Here is a 15987-nt window from a genome sequence, read left to right on the forward strand (position 1 = left end):
GGGGACTTTTGGGATAGCATTGGAAATGTAATTGAGGAAAATATGTAATAAAAAAAAAACAGTGAAAAAAAAATTCTGCCACCTATAGCGAGCTGTTTTGTGTATGTTTTACAACCTTTGAAGATAATATATTGGCTTTGTAATTCTTTTGAAAATCTCTTCTTTACATTTATAAAGATTGGAGGAGAGTAAGAGAGTATGCTGTATTCAGGAGACCTACTCAGGAGTCAGTGATACAGGCTGAAAAATACAGGCTCATGTAGAAATTCTAGGTAGGGCAAAAGCCTGGTGTGTTCCAGGAGTGTTAGGGCTGGGAGTTCCACTGAAATAGATGGATATAAAGAAATAGTCATTTAAAACAGTAGTTAGAAGTCTAAAGATGATGGCAGCTTAGTTCAGGCAGTGACACTTAAAAAACATACTATTTGGTGTGGATCTATTTATAATTTTATCCCAAAAGGTAGGTGTGTGATGAATAGGAACTGAGCTTTGGTAAGCAACCATGTCAGCAGCTAAGGGGGATCAAGCTTTGTATGTGGATAAAGATACGATAGAAACATATTTACTGGTTTAGGGAAGAGTACAAAGTAATCTTATTTGTAGGAGGTAGAGAAAAATCTAACTTCAGAGGGACCCCATACCCTCATACCCTTCCAGTGGAGTTGGAGGTAACATTTGCCCCATTATCTGGAGTTCTGCAGAGACCTCTGGGATACAAATGGAAATGCAGGTCCATCAGCAAATGGAAATGCAGGTCCATCAGCACTTTGTGGTCTTTGAAGTCAAAAGAATGGATGAGACCACCTGGGGAAGCTAGGCAGAAGGAGTTTGAAGATGTGGAATATTCCCGCAGAGGCTGCAAAACCAGCAGAAGCCTGAGGAGCAGGAAAGGCAAGAGGAAGCCTTGGGAGCTTGTGAGGCAAGGACAGTGTTCTACGTGGGATGTAGCAAGATGTGTAAATGTCTGTCATCCTGATTCTATGATGGAGCAGCAGCAATATGGAAGTCACTCATGACTGTCCCAATCAGTTAGAAAAAAATATATTTTTATACCTTCCTAATTTTTTTATGTCATGAATGCTTCTTCACACTCAATAATAACTGCTACTGCTTCCGTGTGAAAACAGTCAGAAGAGGAATTACAGAATGCCACCTGCCTGCTGGGTCCCCCTCACCTCATCCTCACTCCCCCAACAGTCAGAGGCTCTCAGTGTTCTAGTCCATGTCTAGCCTGTTCATGTAAGGTCCTTTCAACATCTGAGTGTTGGTGATCCTTGCTTCAATAGCACCTCTTGAGCATTGCTGTTTTCTCTCCATGTTATGATTCTGAGTATACATGGTTCTGCAATTATTCTATTATAAAAATGAAACAGCTCTCAAATGTGGCCTTTTTAAAGGATGCAAAGGCTGTTTGTTTGTTTGCTTGCTTGTTTGATAATGGGTTTGTTTGTTTTGAGAATTCACTATGTAGCCAGGCTTTCCATGAATTTACAACAATCCCCTTGGCTTAGCCTCCTGCTGGGATGCTGGGAGCCCACCAGTGCACCTGGGTATAGAAACATTTATCGGTGCCTGCGGGCTTTTGCACAGCCTCTGGTCTCCAGTACTTCTTTTGCTTATTATCAGAATCTATTGTATGGAAATTTAACTTCTTAAATATGAAAAATTGTTATCCTAACTCTAATTATCTGTTAAATGTGTGATTATATCTGTATGTAGGTAGAGGGCTTTGGTCCCCCTGGTACTGGCACTGCCTGGTGACAAACATAGATTCCCTTGACCTGGAGTAGACGAGCCCACAATTTGGCAGTTTGAGAAAAGCAGTCACATAGCATCTATTTCCATATCTCAGGCTCTATAGTGGCCTTTATGTGACTTCTTCAGGCAATATACTTTATAAATACTGTAGCAAGTGTAAAGATTTTATTTTCAGTTCAAGGCCCAGACCTGCATCGTAAGGTTAGAATCACCAAGTATCATTTTCTTCTTGTCTCAAGAAATTTAAATTTCAGTGACGGATCCCATGATGCAAAGAGCACATTAAAGTGTGCTGCAACTAGTTCTAAAATAGCATAGTTATAATAGATAGTTAACCCAGCTTTAAGGCGATGAGGGAACTTGGAATGAAGAAGATTGAAAACCAGAGAGCCTGCAGATGGGGTGTACTGAGAAATACTGTCTCCTGTGCATGGCATGGCCATGTACTCAAAAGTCCCTGCAGCTATGGGCACCTACCTGTTCAAGATCGAGACAACAACAGTCAACATTTCTGAAGAAAGTACAACTTGGACTGACGAGTCCTAGCATACAGAAGAACGAAGAAGGGATGTGAAAGCGGGGTGGGGAAAAGCATGTGTTGGGGATGTCTCGGTGATGAGCAAGCTTGACAGAATCAAGGTATTTAGGATTCATGTCCAAAGCTGTAAAGGACTAAACAAGATTAAACAACAAACAACAAACCACAACAGCACTAATTCCAGTGTAGGAAGATGGCGAACACAATGGAAAGGAATTAGGGGAAACCAGAGGATTCCAATGTCATGGGAATGGGGGCATTTAATGTGATTCTATCGAGCAGTGAGTGTAAGGCAAGGGATGGCAAAATTAGAAGTCTACTTTCAAGAGAAGAAAGAAAAGCAAATGTCATGGAAGAAATCTGACCCAGTTACCTGAGGAGTCTCTGAGAAGTGATTTTCCAAACCCCTTTTATTATCTGAGAGGAGGGTGATATGCCACAGTCCTGTGGTCCATGCTCTGGTTCATTGTAAACAGGGAGGGCGGGGAGAGGGATGTGGGGAAGTTAGTGGGGGGCACTAAACAAGAGAAGCAGATAGGGAAGTCTGTTGATTGTGATATTTGAGGGGAAAGTAAAATCTTTTATCCTCTTATACTGACCAGGTTTGAGAATGAACATGTCCACGCCTTAGAAGTACAGAGCAGCTCTGATAACTTCTGGCAAGTGTTTCAGCTGAAACTGGCTCGGTCTTAAATGTGAAAGAAATGAGTCCATAACCACAATATTTAATCCAGATATTGTCAAACAATCCCGTGCTCCTTTGACTTGAGGGATTGTCTTGGCACCCACAGGCTATCCCATCTATAACCCCGCAAAGAATTGATTTTGAATCAGAGGCACTTTAGTCGAATTGTGAAGCTATGAGCCCCACTTAATGCTGAGAGATGTCAAAATGTGATGCGCTGAGAAGTCAGTAGTATTTCAGAGCTCTGACAAGAGTCACGGACACTCTTGGCAGCAAGTAGACCAGACTGTTGGCCCAGAGCACCTACCTGCACACTCTGTGCCCAGTACACTCCCTTGGCTTTCTGTCTTCTCTCCTCCCCCAACAAATATATTTCCCTAGGCAAGTACTTTCCAGGTCAGAATATTTTTCTATGTTCAAATTCGGAATAACTTCTGTACCTCCTCATAAAAAGATTTTAGAGAGCTGGATGTAGTCATGCCTATAACTAAGCACTCTGGGGGCAGAAACAGGAGGATCTCAAGTCTGGCTTCAAGGTCAGCCTAAGCTGCGTAGTAAGACTCTGTCCATAAATCAATCAATCAATCAATCAAAAATAAAAGTTAGCAACAAAGCTGAGTCTGAAAGAGGCACAGCAATGGTTATTCTCGGATGGAAATGACATCCACTGTTTGACTTGTCTTTTCTTTCTTTTTTTTTACTTTAAAAATTTTTTTTTAAGATTTATTTATTTGTTATGTATACAGTGTTCTGTCTGCATGAACACCTGCAGGCCAAAAGAGGATCTAATTATAGATGGTTGTGAGCCACCATGTGGTTGCTGGGAATTGAACTCAGGACCTCTGGAAGAGCAGCCAGTGCTCCTAAACTCTGAGTTATCTCTCCAGCCCAAATTATCTATTTTTTAAAAAATGCTTTAATGATTCTTTGAGAGTTTCACATCTTACACCCCAGTCCCACTCATCCCCCAATTCCCTCATATCTGTCCTTTACCCTCCTCCCTTTGCAACCTCCTCGGTAAAAATAAAAAGCACACAAACAAGCAAAAAATATTAACAAAACAAAGCAAAAAGCATAAAAAAAATCTCATCATAGAGGCTGTAGTGTGTCGCAGTGTGTCCCACATTTCACTTGCAGATGTTCACTAAGATAAATCATCTTTCTGTCTTGAGGTCTCTGGCTTCTGTAACTCCATTAACATCAAGTCCTCACCAGGACTCCTCCTGGTTGTCCTGTTGTTTCCCTGTGTCTTGGAGATCCTGTAGCTTTGGCCTGTTACCCTGTTAACCTTTCCACTTTCCGCCCTTTTCCCCCAATAGCAAGCATCCTCCGCTTTCTTTCAGTGATAACAACTTACCACTGTTTTTGTAGTTTATGTATCATTCATTCTAGTTGTTTCCCAGAATGAGCACATGACTTTGATCTAATTAATCTGAGAGTCAAATTTTGTTGTATTCTGTGGTGAATTGTTATTAGGCAAGCATGTAGGTTGTGACAGTGTATGTGTGTATGTGCACATTACTACAGGTAAGTTGCCATGTGTTTAGAGGTCAGAGAGAACATACGTGAGTGAATTCTCTCTTTTCATCGGAGGTCCTGGGCATCAAACTCAGTTCATCAATTTTGCATGCAAACATTTTTTTTTGTTTTGTTTTGTTCTTTAGATTCCAAGTCATTTATTTAGGTGTCCCAGACTTAGGGCTTAGCAGAGCCCACATGGGAATTAAGTTCTTTCTTTCATTTCATTTCCCAGTAGAAACAGGTCAGGTGGCCTACATAAGATGGTGAGCAGAGCCATGTCTGAATATAAAGTCCAGGACAGAAAACAAGAGAGAAACTGGCACTGTTCCAAATGGTACAAAGACAATGCAAACCACTGATATTTTCAGTTATGTGCATCTGAAATTTTGTGTCGGGTCTGAGTCATTTTCAACTAAATAAATCATCAAATACTCCATGTCTGTCTAAATAATTAGTTGGACTTCTTGATCAAACCCACACTAAACCTTGGAAGATACTCTACCTACAGGGAGAGCCCTCACTTCAGGGGGCTGCATAAGCTCTTTTGTTATCCTAAAACATCTTCCCCATCACCACACAGCCTGACTTAATCTTTGTAGTTGGTAAATAAGCACTTACATGGCTATACAACTATCTGAACTGCTTTGCAAATAGTATAATTAGGCAGCCTATGAGAGAGGGACTGTTTGCATCCTAACTTTACTGCAGTCACAGCTTGTGAGAGGGGAGGAGGCACGGAAACACCTGGTCCCTGCTTACTCCTAACACATGCCTATTGTTCCTTAGCCCTGGCTCACCAAGGCAGGTAGAGTCTAACACATAACCAGCCTCAGAGAATATGAATTTTGTCTTAATTGCTTGTCAGTGTTTTAGAGCTGGGGGGGCGGGGTGCTAACATGTACAATACATTGGAAACAGCACTAATTCATGTAAAAGACCAACATTTATCTTCACATTCCAAATTCAACTCCCTTTAAGGCTTCTTTGGCTTCTGTATTATGTTCACTAGAAAGAAATGGATACTTCTATAGATTTATTACAAAAATCCATTTTGATATACATTTAAGTTATAGAAGATATTTGTTGAGATGAAAGTTGGCACCATGGCTCATGAAACCATGCATAATATAGGAAATGGATTGTAAATAAGCAAGGCTATTTAAATTTAAATAGCAGCAAATGACTCAATCATAGCTCCTTATTCAGCTCAACTAAGAGAAAATAAGAAAAGAATGCTCTATAACGTCTACTTGCTTCAGATAAACTTAGTAAGGTAAGATTATTCGTTTACATATTGTTTGTCTCCAGGAAGTGTATGTGACTTCAAACTTGGTTCTTTAACTTGTCCCAAATATCTGCTCCTCATTTTGCTCTCTGTTCTCAATTTCTGTCCATCCCTGAACTCATGCCTAGCTGATGGTGCTCCCAGACTCATCTTGCTTTTAGAGGCTTGAGTGGGCAAAAACCAGGACAACGTTGTAATAATATCCTAAATATTATGGGAAACACTGCTTTTAAAATTTGAAACATTTTAAAATGTATTCCTCCTCATGCGTTGCTGTCCTCTGTGTCCTGGAGCAACCAGATCATTCCACTCTTTTCATTCTCAGTTACAAAATGTCTTTCTCTGTTACCATTCCTGGGGAATATAAATTCAGAGACCTGTGTGCTCAAGCTATAGAAAGTAAATATTTAAGCTATCATTTTATATTTTTCTTGGGGACAGTCAAAGACCTTTCCTCTGAAATCTCAAAATAAGTTTAAGCACTTTAAAAATTGAGAAATAATTTCTAATCACTGACTTTGTTCACATAATACAGTGATAGCATCTAAGTGTTTCCTACTGCTTTCGTGGTTTTTTTTTTTTTTTAAGTTGTCTTCATGTTTATCTTGTTGTGTTTTGGAAAACAAGAGCTTTTCTCTAAATAAAATTTTTAAAGTGGGTGTAAAATTTTGCTACATTTAGCATAGCCTAAAAGACATTCGGCTCTCCCCATACATTCTCTGGACTTTCTACAGATTAATTTTATTTTATATATATATATATATGTATATATATATATATACACATCATATATATATACATATATATAACATATATATAAATATAATATATTATATATTATATATATAATATATATAATATGTATTAAATATATACAATTAGAACATTGAGTTACCATAAAATGGTAAATATAGGAAATAAAATAAAACTGCTTCATGGTTCCGTTGTTTTAAGTTAGACGATGAAAGATCAATTAAACTCTCCCTTCATTATCAGAGAGAGTAAAGTGACATCCCTCCATTTCGTCAGCAATAAGCCAGAATTAATACTTAGGTTTTATGTTCCACCAGAACAATGAGAATGAGCTGTTACTCTGAGTCTGAAACAATCTAATGATTGTAGGCATTTTTGACTCTTGAAATATAATAGAAGTGTATTAATATGTGCCTTTGATTAAATGGAAAACAGAATCTTGCGTCCAGAAGGATAATTCAACATAACAAAGACCAGTAGCAGACCACATGGTGCTGGATCCTAAATGAATTCCTTGATGGATTGTTTACTGTTGCTGTGTGATATGGAACTGAGGCACCAATCAGTGGTTTTCGGGGAGTTTCTGGTTTGCAGCACAGGGGACAGATTCAAGGATCAGACGCCTTCTGTGAACCACTTTATTATGCAATTACAACTTGGTTACTCTTTCTCAACTTTCCTTTGTCTTTTTGTTCAGAAATTTCTAGCATTTCCACCTACTATTCTGCAAACTGTCCATTTCCTTCTGGAACCCCATTCTCCTGACTTGACATTCTCATATGTAGTAGAATCACATATGTGGTTATAAATGCCAAGAATATTGATAATTTAGAAAATATACCAATAAAGTGAGAAATATATCTGCTTAGAATTTGCGTTGTGTGTACAGCCAATCTCAGATTATTGAAAAACAGATGAAATCTGTCATACTTTCCTCACAGAGGCTGACCTCTTCAGCAGGCTTTGATGCAGCTAATTATTAGTACTGAGGTTTTACTGCACACAAAGCTCCGAGTGGCTGGCCTACAGTGATAGATGACTCATTTTTATTACAGTCTGTTCTCCTGTAAGTCCAAAGGTTCTCCTCTCAATAGGCACTCTAAATATGGTGATCCGAGTCTGTCTCCACTCTGCCCCAAACAGTCCCAATTGCTCTGCTTGTGCTGTGTTACAGTCTCTGTTGTATTTTAAAACAAAATCTGACTCTGTCTCTCTCTATATATATTTCCCCTTTGTCCTTAATGACATCAGTCATCATCAAAAAGAAAATGATTTCTATTAATAGGAATTTACTACATAACTTTTTAAGATGTTAATTTGTATCTAAATTTAATTTATGAGCTATAATAAATTCATAATTATCATAATTTGATTTATTTGTACGATACTCAGATATAAAAATTGGCAGTCCAAAATTATTGCTTACCCCTCATCTAGACATTCCAAATATTAACATTTATGTAACTACAACAAAGTGATGGTAACAGGAAAATTAACACTGACTGATTTCCATATTTGAGAGCACAACCCTTTTCAAATTTTGATGATTTTCCCACTGAGGGCCTTTTCCTAGTTCAGGAAGCAAAGATGAATTGCATCATGCATCCTGCTATAATTATTCTATGGCTTTCATTCCCATCATGACTTTGTGCCAATTTTTAAATGGCAACAGCAAGTTAATTCATAGACTCCATCTTGGCTTTCCATTTATGTGGTATTTTAGTGATTAAATTGTTCTATTTATTCATAAAAATAATACAAGTGAGGAGACCTAGTCTCTTATTGCATGATTTTAGGACACATTCATAGACACAAGTCAGAGACAACATTTGTACTTTTCTACTTAGTAGTACTACAGGGTAGATTTTTTTTCTACTTTATATAAAGAATTATTTATAATATTCCACTTTTTGTTAGCTTTATTAATCAGTGATTCACAACAGTCTCCTTGGAAGAGAGTGGCTATGTGGCTACTAACCATAATTACAAATTAAATGTCCCTGGATACTCCAGAGTGGCCAGCTTTGGTGGTAGAAACTGTATGGTGAACTTCCCACGAAATACATCCTTTAATGCTTAAAGAGGACACTTTTCCAGTCTTCCCTCAATACATACATGACACCAAAGAGTAAATGAGTCAAATAATTAAATTTTTACTAAGCATTTCAATCTGTATTTGGAATAGATACTAGTAGAGGATGGTTTCTTCCTAAAATCCAATAATTCGTCCAGTCAATAAACTTGGCCTTCTTCAAAAAGGAAAGTGTTTATTTGATCTTGAAAAGTTTTCTTCTTTTTCCCCTAGACAGAAGGCATTCAGATGACATCCTTCTCTCCCTACCCCACCCCCCCAAAGGACAGTGATCATTAATAGCAATGGCAGTTGTGGCTAAACAACAAAGCTAGCTTCTCTCTCTCAGGAGAGAAGGCTGTGCCTCTGCTTGGTTCCCAGAACTCTACAGGCCCTGAGAAATTTCTCTCATAACCACCTATAGAAATGAGTCCAAAAAGTATTGTCTTTGAAAATACTTCTTTTGAGACAATCAGATACTTTGTGTTACTGATCCATTGAATTCGCTCACATCCTGGAAATGATTATGAAAAGAAACAAGGTTGTGTGCAATTTAGTTGTTGATTCAACAATGCTCAACTCACTTTAGCTACTTACCATGAAACTAACTCAATTCTACATTAATTACATGTGTATATTCAGTTGTTGGAGTTTCAATATTTATTCTTTTTGACTAGCTGCACTTGGGATGAGATAGTCAGTTGTCCAAATGTTGGCTGTGCAAGCCTGATCCCCTGAACCCATGTAGAGGGCAAGGTTACTCCGGGGCCCCCTTGCTTGTCAGTCAAGCCATATCAATGATCCATAGGACCAATGAAACACTCTGTCTCACAAAAACAAAGTTGAAAGTTCTCAAAGAACAATACCCATGTTGGCTTCTGGTTTCCACATTCACCCTCAACACATGCACACATACATTTTCATGAACACCCAAATATGCATGAACACACATAAAGACACACACACAAACACACAAAGTAAAAACTAGGAAATGAACTGAACTCAAAACACGTGACTACTTATGAAACACTGTTTAGTTAACTTGAGGGCTTAAGTATTTAAAGGGAGAAAATAAAGTTTTTATCCAAACATTCATAGGAAAATAGTATGATATACATACATATAATATTTGAAAATACGTTTTATCTGAAAATAAATTTGAAAAAGCATATAGATTGCTTTTTAGGAAGATGTCATCAAAGGGAGAAAATGTACTGATGTTTATGTAGTGGAGATGCTTCACCGTGACACACTCTCTATTTGTCACAATCACAGGAAAATCTGACCCGATCCTCACAGGCAGGTACATAGAAATTCATCTGTGTGGTTTTATCAGTCCAATTCAGTCCTTTGTTCCTCTTACCCATGTGTGTATAGGATAGTTAGGCAGAGGCAAAAACTAGGGCATGCAACTGATTTGGAAATATAGAACTTCTTGAAAATATAAATATTGTATTTTTAGATTTGTTAAAGCACATTTTCTGTTTTGTCAAAATGAATATAGTAAATTCTCTAATAATTTCATTTAGCTGACTTTATACCAAAAGTGACGTGAATGTTGGGGCCATATGTTCATGGCATGGCATAATCTGATCAGAATAAAATAGTAGAGGGTTCTGCTTCATCACAACTTAATTACACATTCTTATTAGTACAGAGATTCATAGCTTCCAGTCCTATATTTTATCTTATTTTTAATTAGTTTCAGTAAGCCAGATGACAATGTTTGGCATGATCCCATAGGCATTGCACAAAGAACATAGTTATAAAGGGACACAGCTACCAGTTACTAGTAGTAACAGTTATTACACATATTTTATCTTATAATATGTGAAACATTTTGTCTTGGGTTTCTATTTGCCACACAGTTTTAAATTTGCATACTAAATTGATCATAGAACTTTATATTTATAAGTGATTTAAATTCCTTGAAGCCAAGTAGCATGCTTGCTGTACTAACAGTTAGCATTGATGTCTATTGAAAGAATTAAATGAAGCAATATATACAAAAGCATCTTCACTTTTTGCTTATAGATTATATATTCATTTTCTCTCTTCCTTTTTGTAAGGTATAGGAGTGCTATTTTTTTTTTGTCTTTTTCATTTAGTTACTTTGCTGAATGCAAATTCACATGCCCCATAACAGGCTAAAATATCTCTGACCTTTATTACTCAAGCTTACCCCCTCCCCCATTTATTAGAGAGCCCTGTGAGCTATTATTCACAAATCATTATTTCTGACGCCATTCTCTGAGGTGTGAGCATCTGCTAGCTGCTAACAGAGGGTGCAGCTGTTGTTCAGAGACTGTCTATGCTATGTTGCCAAGCAACCACTGCAAACCACATCCCAGGGCAGGTTGCTTGCCCAGGCGCACCTGCCTGCCGACCCAGCTATTTATTTAATTAAAAATCTGTTCCTGCACAACAGCTTGGCCAGAAAGGCAACAGCAGCAATCGATTACAACTATATTAAATGACCTACCCACATTGTTTCATTGACTATCCATTGCAAAGCAAAGGTGTCTCTGGCCACTGCCACTCACTCTTAACGACTTTGCAAGAAGTATGTAAGAGCAAACTGTGGATGGATTCTATTTGCATTCAGAGGTGCTGGAAAACAATCTGTCAGGAACAACGCTGCATATAATGTGCCCAAAATAAAATGTCTCATCAACAAGAGAGCCTCCATCAGGATAACACTGCAGTTGTATGTAATGAAAAGGGGAATTTTAAATATGCATGTCCTGGTCATTGTTTTCCTAGTCTGAGTTGCCTTGTTTTTCCTGTCAGTTAGGAAAAAAAAATAGCTGGTCACGTTAGGTGCATTCGCGTCTACTGTTACGTCACTCTGGTGTCATTCCGTCCGTCCTATTTTAAAAGTTGACAGAGTTCCTTTATGCCAACTGTATTTTATGACAAATAAAACTATCATGAATTAATACCCCTCACTGAAATTTCTTTTTCAAAACTGGGTGCATTGGCAATGTCTACTTATCTGCCAATGGCATTCTGTCCTTTGAGGTGCCTTCTAGGCACACATACACACACACACACATTTTGAGGAACAACTCTATCTAATACGACTTTTTGAGAATGAAAACAATAAGTCTTGCTTGCACCTGCATGATACATTTATTTTTAATATTTGAGGTGAGGACATCACAATAGGACTCCAGGGTTAAAATATTCTTTTCTACTTTTTATGGTCGCTACTCAAGTCAACAAGGGCCGTTATTAACAATTCAGTGTAGTGTTTGTAATGACATCAATACCAACATAAATTATTATTTCAAATCCTAAAATTAATTTACTTTGTATGGAATAAAAAATATTTTGTCAAGGAGAGCTTGGTTTCCAAAGAGGTATTCAATAAAATATAAATGACAATGATTTTATGTGAAGGAAGGCTCAGATTTAAAGGATATAACCAAACTTTTAGAACAATGTTCATATATGTACCTGTTTATATGAATGACCTTAACACTATAATCATAAAATTGAAATTAAGCCATCTACCAGCATTCCAATATTTTTCCTGATTTTATGTATTTCTTATTTCTGTACAAAACTTAGATGTTTCAGTTTTCTATGCTTCCTTATGCTGTATTTATATTACACTTTTCTTGTTGTTGAGGCTGATGTTACTTCTATTGATTATCAACAATGTTTAGAGACCTGATAATATAGCCCAATGGTACAGTGCCAGCCCAGCACGTGCAAGGTCATGGGTTCAGACCTTACTCTACAGAAATAGACTAATGAAATAAAGCTTAACCTTAGTGGCTATCCTTACTTCTTTTCCCTTCCCACACAATAACGCATATCTGGAATATTTCATTGCATGTATGTGGTGATTTGGATACAAATTTCCTAGGCTGGTAGATTTGAACACTTGGTCACCAGGGAGTAGCACTATTAGGAGTGTGACCATGTTGGAGGAAGTGTGTCACTGTGAGTGGACTTCAAGGTCTTAAGACACTCAAGCCAGGCCCAGTGTAGCTCTCTCTTCCTGGTACCTGCTGATCCAGATGTAGAACTCTTGGCTCCTTCTTCAACACCATGCACGCCTGTGTGTCACTGTGTTTCCCACAGTGATGATAATGGACTGAACCTCTGAACTGTAAGCCAGCCCCAACTAAGTGTTGGCCTTTATAAGAGTTGTCAAGTCATTGCATCTCTTTACATCAGCAGAAACATTAAAGCCAGTGTATTCTGGTGGCTCAGAGGTCTCTTTAAGTTGATAACTGTTATAGCTTCTTTATCCATATGACTCCTTAAAATGAAAAGCAGTATTTAGTCATAATTTTACTTTCTTCTAAATTTGAACACATCAGTGACAGGGCACAAAAAGTACATGCAAAAATATAATTCTTTTACCAAGTTTTCAGTTTTTGTCTCTTTTAATGTGTCCATTCAGATCAAGTAATTCTTTAAAGTCTGACTAACCTCTTACCCCTTGTTAGCATCATATCTTTTGTAGTGCATTTCCACCATATCTGTATGCATGGATTCCTTGAGCTATTAGTTGAAGATTACATTGTGCATCCATCCATTCTTTCAGCAACTTATAAGTTTGATATCATACTGAACATAAGTGGTAGATTTCTTTGTCATAGCAAAGGTTTAAAAATCTACAATAGAAATTATTCATTAATTATGGGATGAGAGTAAAGAATTCCCAATAGTGAATATAAATCACAAGTTACATAAAGAAGTTGCATTTCATGTCTGGAAGTAATAAGGTACCACATTAACGATTCTTCTAAAATCCATATTTATCCAAGAAAAGTAACCTTAGGTGATCTCTAAAAGTGCTTCACATTCTAGTTTCCTAAATCAGATCTCTAAATCTCTCTCAAACATTCTCCTTAGTCTCAATTTTATCCTCTTACCTCTAAATGTTTCTTCTAGAATATATGGAATTCATTTTTATATATTTTATGGAACAGACTGAATTTATAAAAAATTAAATGACCCATAATTAAAATCTGGTGTCATTATTATTACCATATAATTAATTTTTCCTAATAGTCTCTTTACTATTCTTTTTGTCTTCACTGAGTCTATATCAATGATGTGAAGGTCCTTCTTGCCTAGCGCTCTCTCTCTCTCTCTCTCTCTCTCTCTGTGTGTGTGTAAGTGTACGTAAGTGTGTTGGAAAGTGGTGCAGAAACTCTAACTATCTTCTGAAATTATTCTTTACATTCATGTTTTTAAGGCAAGGTCTCCTTGAACCTGGGGTGCAACAGCTCAACTCTCTGGACTAGCCCAACAGCAAACCCAGTCTTTGAGCTCCCACTCCCCCGGCCCTGGGATTTTTTATGAGTACATACCATCTGTATCTGTTTTCTTTTCATGGGTACTTCGCCTCTAACTTGAATCTTCTTGCTGACACAGCAAGCACTAAGCAAGGAGTAAGCTGTCTTCATAGCTCCAAAACAGAGCTCTTTCTTTCTTTTAATTTTTAAACAATTATTTATTTATTTTGTGTGAGTGTAGTGAGTGCTTGCACATGTATAAGTCAGAGGACAATTTCAGAAACCAATTCTTTCCTTGTGCCATGTAGATTCTGGGGATTAAACTATATGCCTTGGCAGCAAGCATTTTTCCTATTGGACCATCTTGCCTGCCAAGGCAAAACAATCTCAAGCACACAGGTCAAGTCACATGCCTGCCAAAATTTCATGTGGCTTCTGACTGTTTATGAAGTATAAACCTTACTGTTGAAATCATGAATTTCAAAGACAAGATCTTCATCGAATGCTGATTCTAATTGCTTCTCTCTGTGTAAGGCAGTGGTGACCTATGCCTTCAATCCCAACACTCAGAAGGCAGAGGCAGATGGATCTCTGTGAGTTAAAGACCAGCCTGGTCCACAGAGGGAGTTTCAGGACAGCCCAAGGCACATAAAGAAATCCTGTCTCAAAACCCAAACCAACCATCCAAACAACAATAATAAAACAAAACAAAACAACAACAACAACAAAAAACCCCCAAGAACAACAAAAGTTACCTCTTTTTTATCCAGTCCCACCAATTACAATTTAACACATTGCTCTTCCTGTATCCTCCTTGTTATGTTCTTTCACCTAACAAGCCACTGACACAATTTCTTGGTGATATGAATGCTTAAGAAACATGTGTTAGCTCACCATACCATCTTCATCAATCTGAAAGTGTGGCCAACTTCATCTTCCTTGATACCTTCTTCACACTCATCTAGCCTATATTCCTGTAACTAGCAGGCTACAAGGAAGACATCTCAGAATTGAAGATGAAATAGACAGTTTTGTTCAGAAGAACAAGGGGAGAACAGCATTCACTGATAAGAATTACTTCATTATTTTCAGAGTATAATATTTTCTAAACCTATTCAATTACTAAAATATTAGGAAGTTAATATTAAAATGAGATAACTCAAGATCGAAAAGCTTCCCAGTGGTTCTAATGATAAGCCAGGTTTAGCAATCTTTGAAGAAAGAGACCCAAGAGAGTAGAGATTAATATTCTATAAACTTGCGAGGATTAGTTTTGTATCATATTCCCTTATCCCACGTAGTCCAGAGCCTTTTCATATAATGCTCTTTTCACATAATATATAAAATACACTTGCAGGAGATTATCTTCCCAGAGTTGATGGCAGGATTTTGTTTGGGATCTGTAGCTAGAGGGCTAGCAACCAGGGAAGTTCCTATCCCCCACTCCCTGACCCCATCCTCAATAAGCAAGTCCCAAGTTACCACTTCTTTATCATTCTTCCCAAAGAACAGGATCAAGTAGTGATTTATTGCCAGCCCATGCAGAAGACAGGGTGTTAGGAGATTTATAGGGTGAAGAAGTTTCAGAAGATAAAAGAGAGAGGAAGCAGCAAAGCATGGTGCTCTCTGTCCTCTGCTGCCTTTCTTCCCAGCAGGGAGCAGCCTGTGGTTTTAGATAATCTACACTCAAGTCACTAGCATGCTGCATTCGGAGTGTGTAATGGTGATTCACATCCTTTACCACTTAAAGTTTTAAATAAACAAAAAACAACAAAAACAAAAACAACAACTCTTTTATTGGTACTACTTGGTATTTTACCAGGTGCTTGTTGAGCTAATGGTAGGATGCTTTGTTACCAACTTCTTAGTGTCAGAGAGATAAACAATAGGGAGTGTGCTTATGTGTGTATAAGATAATCTCTTATAGCCTTTCATAAGATATAGAGGTGTAAGCTGATACAATACTATACATAATATATATTATGTATTATATATAATATATACATATGTGTAAATATGCATAATATATACATATGTCATGGGAAGGCCATCAGACTGCACGTGTTCTTTTCTTGCTGGTTTTATGTTAGATTATATGACGAAAGCAATTCCTAATAT

The 15987-nt window shown here is 37.5% G+C and overlaps 1 non-coding gene across 1 annotated transcript; it reads right to left on the reverse strand.

Moving 5' to 3' along the window:
* Positions 1 to 8851: 8851 nt before the first annotated feature.
* On the reverse strand, positions 8852 to 9060 carry LOC115031254. The gene has a single exon (XR_003836854.1). It is a non-coding gene; the product is annotated as a small nucleolar RNA U3 (small nucleolar RNA).
* Positions 9061 to 15987: the final 6927 nt, after the last annotated feature.

The sequence above is a fragment of the Mus caroli genome, chromosome 5 (genome assembly GCF_900094665.2).
Source record: "Mus caroli chromosome 5, CAROLI_EIJ_v1.1, whole genome shotgun sequence".
Lineage (NCBI taxonomy): Eukaryota > Metazoa > Chordata > Mammalia > Rodentia > Muridae > Mus > Mus caroli.